The following is a 10,968-nucleotide window of genomic DNA, read 5'->3' as shown; positions in this document are numbered from 1 at the left end:
TGGCTATCTGAGCCAATCTTCAGGTAAGGGAAGCTAGACTATTTGTTGTTTAGGTTGTATGTGAGTTTAGAAACTCAATTGATGCATGAATGCTGAGAATCCATAGATGGATTGAAGAAAATCTTATTTTTGAGATTTTGAGAAAAAAGGAGGATTTTTGATGATTTTGATGCATAGGTGGGATGAATGTGAGATTTAAGTTTATTTTGAGTTGTATGGAGCCTATGCATTGTGTTTTGTGTTTGCATGTGGCTAGATGTGTTGGCTTGGATGAGAGTTTCGAAACTGTCTGACTGAGATCAGGCCGGGCACGGGTTGAGCGTGCCAGGCGTGGGAGAGCTTAGAGCTCTTGGGTTGGTGTTAGGCTAGGCGCGAGCTGACTACTCTGTGCGCGATTATATTTATAAATAATTGATTTAAATTGATGTTTATGTACGTTTAAATTTGAAGTTTTAGATCAAGTATGTATGCTTTGTGATGATACGTATGAATGTTTGAATATGATATGACATGTGTATATGTTCATATGAGTATGTTTATTGATCATAATGGTAGGTAGACCATTTATGATGTATGATGCATTATTGCATGTGATGTCTTATGACATGTGTATGATTGTTGATCATGATGGTGGGCAGACCATTATGATGTATGATGCATGATTGCATGTGATGCCTATGGCATGAGCCTAGCCTAGGACTTGAGGAGAGAAAAAATATTTTCGAACTAGAAGAGCTCACATAGAGTCTCTTGAGAGTGGTGCTTGGATAGGCCACTGATATATGAGAGTGGTGCTCATGGAGGCCATTGGATTTGGGAGAGTGGTGCTCAGATAGGCCACTGGGTTGGGTGAGTCTCCTCTAAGTCCTTAGCTAGTGTTAGAGCGGGGTATGAGGTCGAGGGTTATTCCCTTAACCAAGTACTCGGGAAGGTGCGTGGATCCTTGCGGATAGTTGGTGGGCGAACTCCACAATTGACTTGGTTAATGCATGCCAAGGTCATGGTAAGCCCGTACCCAGCTGTGCTATACCTGACGGTGGGTCTAGACTTCCAAGTGTGTAAGTGACATCATCCGAGTAAACCCGAGTGAAGATTATATCATGTTTAGCTGTGACCGAGCGGGCGCATTGGACGTGAAAACGGTTGGGGTGGTTTCGGTAGGATGGAATGTCACTTATACAGCTCTATTGTTATGGAGATCTCCTAGGTGTTTGCGTGACGACGCATTAGATGATTGATATGCATGGATATCTGTGATGAGTTGCATGTATTGCATGATTGTCATGATGATGGAGTGTATGGTGTTTGACTTCATGTTTGATGAATGGATGATTGATTGAGATGGAAGGTTACTCAGGGACTTGATTGGGATGCATGTGTAGTATAGATTTTATTATGTACTTATATGATTGATTTTTGAACTCTAGCTTACCCTTCTGTTTCCATGTAGTGGGACTGCGATGATCATACTTGGTATGGGAGCAGGTCAGGGATAACTTGGAGTAGAGGTGACCGCTGCGAGACGAGGAGTTGAGCCTCGTGTTTTGAGTTACCATTTTGGGTAACAAGTTTTGTCTATGCTTGACCGGCACTAAGGAATATTTTGGGATGACTGTACATATATGGTGCTTTATTTTGTATACAGAAACTTAATTATTTTGATCTTTATATTTATGCATGTATGTATGTGTTATCCAATTTAATATTCTCTTAGTTAACTAGTTGTAGTGCGATTCCACTAAGTGTAGAGACCATGGCGGGTCGTTACACTTTTATGGTATCAGAGACGGTCGAGTTTTTAGGATACTCTGTGGGGAGTGATCCTTCTAGGTTTCTGTTGTGTCATATCTTTGATATGTGTTGGTTTTTAGTGATTTGTTGTGGTATTACGTTACTAAAGAAAGATGTTTGAATTCTTGTAGTATGGTGAGGCCTCAGTATGACCAGATTGCTAGGGCCATGGAGATGATGGCCATAGCGATGCAGCAGTAGAGTGCTCACTTTGCTCAGATAGAGGCAGGTAGAGCTGCGACTGAGGCAGCTAGAGCTGCGGCTGAGGCAGCTAGACCGGTGGTCTCTCAGGATGGGAGAGATTTAGCAGAGTTCAGGGGATATCAGCCTCCTTTGTTCAAGGGGGATTCAGATCCTGATGTGGCAGATCAGTGGTTGAGTGAGATGGAGAAGATCTTCAATGTTTTGGGATCTTCTGAGGAGAGGAAGTTGGCTTATGCGGTTTACATGTTGGGGGGCGAGGCTGAGTACTGGTGGAGAGGCACCAGGCAGATGTTAGAGAGCAGGGGTGTACTTATTGATTGAGATTGCTTCATGAGGGTCTTTTTAGAGAAGTATTTCTCGGACAGCGTTAGATACGCTAAGGAGGCAGAGTTCATGAGACTACATCAGGGGAGCTTGTCTGTTTCTAAGTATGCTATGAGGTTTGAGCATCTAGCTCATTTCTACTCTCAGGCCATATCTGAGGCTTGGAGATGTAGGAAGTTTGCAGAGGGGTTGAGGCATGAGTTGAAGAGGGTCATAGTCCCTATGTCCATAGTGAAGTTTCCTGCCTTGGTTGAGAAGGCAAAGACTGTTGAGAGATTGGAGGGTGGTGGTAGCAACAATAAGGCTGCTAGAGTTCAAGAGGGATCATCTGGGTCCAGGAGGGGAGGCCAGCAGAGGGGACCCTATGACAAACCTGTACAGTCTCAGAGAGGAGCTGTTAGTAGGGGACCTCATCCTGCTACTCCTCAGGGTGGAGCACAGCCGGTGCGGTGCTACATATGTGGAGGTGCACATGTGGTTAGAGATTGTTCCCATCCGGGGAATGTTTGCTTCAGATGTGGTAGGCCAGGCCACATCTCTAGAGATTGTCAGACATCGCCGACTTCATCTGGGAGTGCCCCGAGGCCACCCAGACTTACAGCTGCGGGGAGAGTGTTTACATTGTCAGGTGTAGAGGCTTCCACTTCATCAGACTTGGTGAAGGGGAAGGGGAAAGCAGCTGGTGAGGATGTTTTATTTTTGTTCGATTCTGGTGCCACGCATTCTTTCATTTCTGTTGATTGTGTGGAGAGATTGGGTTTGTCAGTATCTTCATTGCATGTTGATTTGTCTGTGTCTACTCCAGCTTCAATTTCTGTGGTGACATCGGAGATGTGTGTGAGATGCCCAATAGAGGTGTCTGGTAGGAGGTTCCGAGTGAACCTGATTGTGTTGCCCATGGTGGATATCGACATAATCTTAGGGATGGATTGGTTATCTTCCCATCACATCCTTATAGATTGTGCTCGGAGAGAGTTGGTATTTCCTCAGTTGGAGGATGAGGTGTTAGTATCAGCGGGTCAGGCTGAGTAGTTGATGAGGGATGGAGCTGAGTGCTTCATGTTGTTTGCAGCTTTGAGTATTGAGACAGAGAGAGCTATCACTGGGATTGAGATTGTCAGTGAATTTCCTGAGGTGTTTCCAGATGATGTGACGGGATTGCCACCTATGTGTGATGTTGAGTTTAGCATTGATCTAGTACCCGGTGCAGGACCTGTATCAGTGGCTCCTTATAGGATGGCTCCAACTGAGTTGGTAGAGCTGAAGAAACAGATTGAGGATTTGTTGGAGAAACAGATGGTGAGGCCCAGTGTTTCTCCTTGGGGTGCCCCAGTACTGTTAGTGAAGAAGAAGAATGGTGGGGCCCATTTGTGTGTTGATTATCGACAATTGAATAAGTTGACGATAAAGAATAAGTATCCGCTTCCGAGGATTGATGATTTGATGGATCAATTGAGGGGAGCTTCTGTGTTTTCAAAGATTGATTTGAGATTTGGATACCATCAGATCAGGGTGAAGGAGAATGACATACCAAAGACTGCTTTCAGGACTAGGTATGGTCACTATGAGTATGTAGTGATGTCTTTTGGTGTCACTAATGCTCCAGCAGTGTTCATGGATTACATGAACAAGATTTTTAGACCGTTCTTGGACAGATTTGTGGTGGTCTTCATTGATGATATTTTCGTGTATTCTAGATCTTTGGAGGATCACCGTGAGCATCTGAGGTTGGTTTTGGAGGTGCTGAGGGAGAGACAGTTGTATGCCAAACTGTCCAAGTGTGAGTTTTGGTTGTCTAAGGTGAAATTTTTGGGGCATGTGATATCGGCAGAGGGGATTGCAGTAGATCTAGCCAAGGTGGAGGCTATGATTTAGTGGGAGCGTCCGAGGACTACTACGGAGATTAGGAGTTTTGTTGGGTTGGCAGGTTACTACCGGAGATTCATTGAGGGTTTTTCTCGAATAGTAATGCATTTGACTCAATTGACTCGAAAGGATCAGCCTTTTGTTTGGACGGACGCTTGTGAGTAGAGTTTTCAGGAGTTAAAGAGACGGTTGACTATTTCTCCAATTTTGGTGTTACCTGACACTGATGAACATTTTGATGTGTTTTGTGATGCTTCTCACCAAGGGTTAGGTTGTGTGTTGATGCAGGAAGGGAGAGTAGTGGCATACGCTTCGAGGCAACTTAAGAACCATGAAAGGAATTATCCTACTCATGATTTGGAGCTTGCAGCTGTGGTTTTTGCTTTGAAGTCGTGGAGACACTATCTGTATGGTGCGAGATTCAGTATATTTAGTGATCATAAGAGTTTGAAGTACCTGTTTGATCAGAAGGAGTTGAATATGAGACAGAGGAGGTGGATGGAATTCCTAAAGGGCTTCGATTTCCAGTTGATGTATCATCCTGGAAAGGCGAATGTGGTAACAGATGCATTGAGTAGGAAATCCATTCACATGTCGGCTATGATGATTAGGGAGTTGGAGTTGATTGATCAGTTCAGAGATTTGAGACTAGAGGTGGAGGTTGTTCAGGATCACATTAGTTGTGGTACGATCACCATAACTAACGAGTTCTTGAAACAGGTGGGAACTAAACAATTACAGGACCCAGATTTGTTGAAGATTTTGGGATTGCTTGGTACTGAGAAGGCAACTGGTTTTGAGCTTAGTACTGATGGGATTCTGAGATTCAGAGGTCGGATTTGTTTTCCTTGTGATTCAGAATTAAGACGAGCTGTTCTAGAGGAGGGAAACATGAGTCATCTTAGTATACATCCTGGTATGACTAAGATGTATCAGGACATCAAGAAGAGTTTCTGGTGGCCTGGTATGAAGAGAGAGATAGAAGAGTTTGTGACAGCTTGTCTGACTTGTCAGAAGGCAAAGATTGAGCATCAGAGACCTGGAGGGATTTTACAGTTGATGGAGATTCCTGAGTGGAAGTGGGATAGTGTCACTATGGACTTTGTGGTTGGGTTGCCTAGGACAGCTAGGAACAATGACTCTATCTGGGTGATTGTTGATAGGTTGACAAAGTGTGCGCATTTTCTTCCTGTCAACAAGAGGTGGTCCTTGGAGAGGCTTGCACAGTTGTATATCAGAGAGATAGTACGGTTGCATGGAGTGCCTTCTAGTATTATCTCTGATAGAGATCCAAGGTTTACTTCCAGGTTTTGGTAGACTTTGCATCAGGCATTGGGGACGAGGTTGAGGTTAGCTTCCGCTTATCATCCACAGACAGATGGTCATTTAGAGAGGACAATTCAGTCACTGGAGGATCTTTTGAGAGCTTGTGTGTTGGATCATCTGGGTAGCTGGGAGTAGGTGTTGCCATTGGTAGAGTTTACCTACAATAACAGTTATCACTCAAGTATTGGCATGACACCTTTTGAGGTTTTGTATGGCAGGAGGTGTAGGACTCCATTATGCTGGTATCAGGAGGGTGAGTCAGTAGTGGTTGGTCCAGAGTTAGTTCTTCAGACTACTAAGATGGTGAGACAGATTTAGGAGAGGTTGAGGGCTACCCAGAGTCGACAAAAGTCCTATGCTGATAGGAGGAGGAGACCTCTAGAGTTTGAGGAGGGAGAGCACGTGTTTCTCAGGGTGACACCCACTACTGGTGTGGGAAGGGCAGTAAGGGCTAAGAAACTCACACCGAGATTCATTGGTCCTTAGCAGATCCTTCGTCGTGTAGGTCCGGTAGCTTATCAGTTGGCGTTACCTCCGGTTCTGTCCAACCTGCATGATGTGTTTCATGTTTCACAGTTGAGGAAGTACATCAGAGACCCGAGTCACGTGGTAGAGATGGATGAGGTGCAAGTTAGAGAGAACTTGACCTATGATAAGAGACCGGTAGCTATGGTTGATCACAAGTTGAAGGAGCTTCGTGGCAAGTCCATTAGCTTGGTGAAGATTCTGTGGGATGCAACTATTGGTGAGGCAACCTGGGAAGTAGAGAGCCAGTTTAAGGAACAGTATCCATTCCTCTTTTCAGGTAAGCCTATTTTCGAGGACAAAAATTCCTATTTGTTGGGGGATATTGTAACGTAGTTAAAAAAAAGTGATTTAGTAGCCTAGAACGGGCCGTTCCCAATTTGGAACGGGCCGTTCCAAGCTATTAAATTGACCTGTAATTTGTAGTTTCGGTACAGGCCGTTCTGGCCACTCCGGAATGCCTATAAATAGGGGTGTGGGCCGTGAGGAGAATCAGAGGTTTCTAGAGAGAAGTTTTAGAGAGAAGGTCTCTAGGTCTGTGAGCTCCTTTCTCTTCCAAATTTCTTTGTATGATTCTTTTTCTCCTCTAGACCACTAATGTCTTCTGTCTTTTCTTGAAATTCAGATTAGAAAGCTTGATTTGGGTAGATTGAAGTTCCAGGTTGAGCTACGAAGGAAAATTCTACTTTTGTTCAGTTTTTGGCTATCTGAGCCAATCTTCAGGTAAGGGAAGCTAGACTATTTGTTGTTTAGGTTGTATGTGAGTTTAGAAACTCAATTGATGCATGAATGCTGAGAATCCATAGATGGATTAAAGAAAATCTTATTTTTGAGATTTTGAGAAAAAGGAGGATTTTGATGATTTTGATGCATAGGTGGGATGAATGTGAGATTTAAGTTTATTTTGAGTTGTATGGAGCCTATGCATTGTGTTTTGTGTTTGCATGTGGCTGGATGTGTTGGCTTGGATGAGAGTTTTGAAACTCTCTGACTGAGATCAGGCCGGGTGCAGGTTGAGCGTGCCAGGCGTGGGAGAGCTTAGAGCTCTTGGGTTGGTGTTAGGCTAGGCGCGAGCTGACTGCGCTGTGCGCGATTATATTTATAAATAATTGATTTAAATTGATGTTTATGTACGTTTAAAGTTGAAGTTTTAGATCACGTATGTATGCTTTGTGATGATACGTATGAATGTTTGAATATGATATGACATGTGTATATGTTCATATGAGTATGTTTATTGATCATAATGGTAGGTAGACCATTTATGATGTATGATGCATTATTGCATGTGATGTCTTATGACATGTGTATGATTGTTGATCATGATGGTGGGCAGACCATTATGATGTATGATGCATGATTGCATGTGATGCCTATGGCATGAGCCTAGCCTAGGACTTGAGGAGAGGAAAAATATTTTCGAACTGGAAGAGCTCACATAGAGTCTCTTGAGAGTGGTGCTTGGATAGACCACTAATATAAGAGAGTGGTGCTCATGGAGGCCACTGGATTTGGGAGAGTGGTGCTCAGATAGGCCACTGGGTTGGGTGAGTCTCCTCTAAGTCCTTATGTAACACCCCGAATTTTTCTGCTAATACTACGAATAATTATTATTTATTTTTGTATTTGTGAAGATTATTTCCTTATAATTATTTTGATTAATTAAATGGGTTTGATTGAATTTTTAAAGGTTTTTAATAATAATCATTTATGAAAATTATTTTGTATAATATTATTAATTATGATATTTTTGTTATAATTATTATTTGAAGAAAATCATGTTTTAAATTGTATTGATATTTTATTTTGATATATATATACGTTATTTATTTATTTATTTATTAATCAGTAATTTGGATTTTCATAGCTCTGGAACGGGCCGTTCCAAATCAAGCATTCGTGGGAAAAATTTTAACCCAGAACGGGCCGTTCCACTTTAGGAACGGGCCGTTCCGGATGTGATTTTAAAAGAACGAAGTTTGACTTAGAACGGGCCGTTCCACATTGAAACGGGTCGTTCTGAAAACCCCAGAACGGGCCGTTCTGGTTTTGGAACGAGCCGTTCTTGGAGAGGCTTTTGTACGTGTTCTACGGGCTCAGAACGGGCCGTTCTGGATTCAGAACAGGCCGTTCTGGTCGCGGCCTGATGCCTATAAATAAAGCGTTTTGCACTCTCTAAAACTCATTTTTCATTTTCTAATCTTTTTCCTCCTTTCTCTCTCTGAAGACGAAGGGGAACCTAGAGGGGGCGACCAACAAGATTCGGCTCCTGCTTACCGAGGTAAGGGGGGAGTGAGAAATCTTGCTCTGGGTGTGGGAATATATGCTGGGTAGTGGGATTGGCCCCCAATCCTGTGTTTGCTGTAGTTTTTTGTATGCTCATGTATGAGGAGTTTCTCCTAATTGTATCTGTTTTGTTTATTATTTTTCTTATATGCAATTAATTATATGATTTGAGATCTCTATGGGTTCCTATGGGACACCCTATGAGAAATAGGCAAAATATAAATATTTTCTGTCTTGATTTCTGATTGCTCTATTATATTCCTTGTTGAATGTGATGTGTAAGTATGTGATTAATTTTGAGAATAAATATGTTTTGATATGATTTAGAGTGCTCTATGGGTTCCTATGAGAAACCCTATGAGAAATAGGCGAAATATAAATATTTTCTGTTTTGATTTCTGATTGCTCTATTATATTTCTTGTTTAATGAGATGTAAAAATATGTATTTAATTTTATAAATAAATGAGTTTTGATATAAATTAAAGTGCTCTGTGGAGGCCTTGTGAATATGATGAGATAATGTGAAATGTGATTGAAACATGAGATATGAAATGTGATAATGAAATATGATGTGAAATGACCATGAGAAATGATAATGAGATATGAGAATGCATAGAGTCTTGAATGACATGCATCATTTGCATAAGTGTTTTAAGGGTACGATATGGAATACACCGCCAGAGAAGGCCCCCTAGTGTAAAAGCTTTGGGGATTAGTCCTTGGAGATAGCTCGGTTTGGAAGTCCCAGTCTCGCCCATTGTGTGCATGGGATGTATCTTGCGCGGCTTAGCTATCCCGACGAGACTCTGGTAGTATATCCTTCTAGTGAGAGTGCGTAGAGGGTGTGACCCGGCATGTACTCCTAGACTACTCTTCGTATATTGCTAGCGGCAATATGCCATGTGATGTTTTACGGGCGCCACATGCATGATAATATGTAGTTCGTGTCCATGCATATGCATTCTTAATGTTATATGATAAAGTGATGGTTTATGTCTTGGATGAGTGTGATGTTATTATTAATTTATCTATGTTATACTTATTTTGTTTGTGTTTGGCTATTCGGCGTATATTTCTACATTGTGAGCCAGAGTGAGATGTTTCTTACTCCCTTTTCTCGTGTTGTTCTGTTTTGACTGTTATACAGGTGATCATCAGCGTGAGGCTAAGGATGTTGGTGATGAAACTTAGGCTTCTATGTTGGGTTTTGCTCTGATAGGACATGTGACATCGAGACATAGATAGAATTAGTTTAAAGATGTTCTTATTAAATTATTTTAGAAAATTCAGTTTTATTTCTTTGTAATTTTACCGGCATGTTATTTGGATTAAGTTTATGAATGTGAACTCTTTACCTTTACGTGGCTGGAAATTTGATTTTTAATGATGAAAATTTTTATATTTTTATAATTACTGTATATGTATGTTGGGGTAGAGGGTGTCACACCTTAGCTAGTGTTAGAGCGGGGTATGAGGTTGAGAGTTATTCCCTTAACCAAGTACTCGGGAAGGTGCGTGGATCCTTGCGGATAGTCGGTGGGCGAACTCCACAATTGACTTGGTTAATGCATGCCAAGGTCGTGGTAAGCCCGTACCCAGCTGTGCTATACCTGATGGTGGATCTGGACTTCCAAGTGTGTAAGTGACATCATCCGAGTAAACCCGAGTGAGGATTATATCCTGTTTAGCTGTAACCGAGCGGGCGAATTGGGCGTGAAAATGGTTGGGGTGGTTTCGGTAGGATGGAATGTCACTTATACAGCTCTATTGTTATGGAGATCTCCTAGGTGTATGCATGACGACGCATTAGATGATTGATATGCATGGATATCTGTCATGTATTGCATGATTGTCATGATGATGGAGTGTATGGTGCTTGACTTCATGTTTGATGAATGGATGATTGATTGAGATGGAAGGTTACTTAGGGACTTGAATGGATGCATGTGTAGTATAGATTTTATTCTGTTCTTATATGATTGATTTTTGAACTCTAGCTTACCCTTTTGTTTCCATGTGGTGGGACTGCGATGATCATACTTGGTATTGGAGCAGGTCAGGGATAGCTTGGAGTAGAGGTGACCGCTGCGAGATGAGTTGAGCCTCGTGTTTTGAGTTACCATTTTGGGTAACAAGTTTTGTCTGTGCTTGACTGACACTAAGGAATATTTTGGGATGACTGTACATATATGGTGCTTTATTTTGTATACAGAAACTTAATTATTTTGATCTTTATATTTATGCATGTATGTATGTGTTATCCAGTTTAATATTCTCTTAGTTAACTAGTTGTAGTGCGATTCCACTAAGTGTAGAGACCATGGCAGGTCGTTACAAATTTTTTTTTAATGAATAACTTAAATAATGGAAACTTAACTCTTATAGTCATTGCTGTCAAATTATTAAATATGTAACAATATTTAGATATTTAAAAAATTAAAAAGAACTCTTCTAATCTTTGTTTTTCCTTAAGTCTATTAGATAATAGAACACCATAAATTGGTCTTTTTATAGACAAGATTAGGAATTCTCTATCTTATTATTATAATAGTCCTCCATTAAGAATCAATAAAACATGAAAATTATGAAATAGTTAATTATTATTCTGTAATAGCTCATTATAATCAAACAATTAATTAGATTAA

Source organism: Cajanus cajan, chromosome 5 (assembly GCF_000230855.2).
Source record: "Cajanus cajan strain Asha chromosome 5, NIPB_CcT2T_4, whole genome shotgun sequence".
In the NCBI taxonomy this organism is placed as follows: domain Eukaryota; kingdom Viridiplantae; phylum Streptophyta; class Magnoliopsida; order Fabales; family Fabaceae; genus Cajanus; species Cajanus cajan.
The sequence above is the reverse complement of the archived record's forward strand: the minus strand, read 5'-3'. Positions refer to the sequence as shown.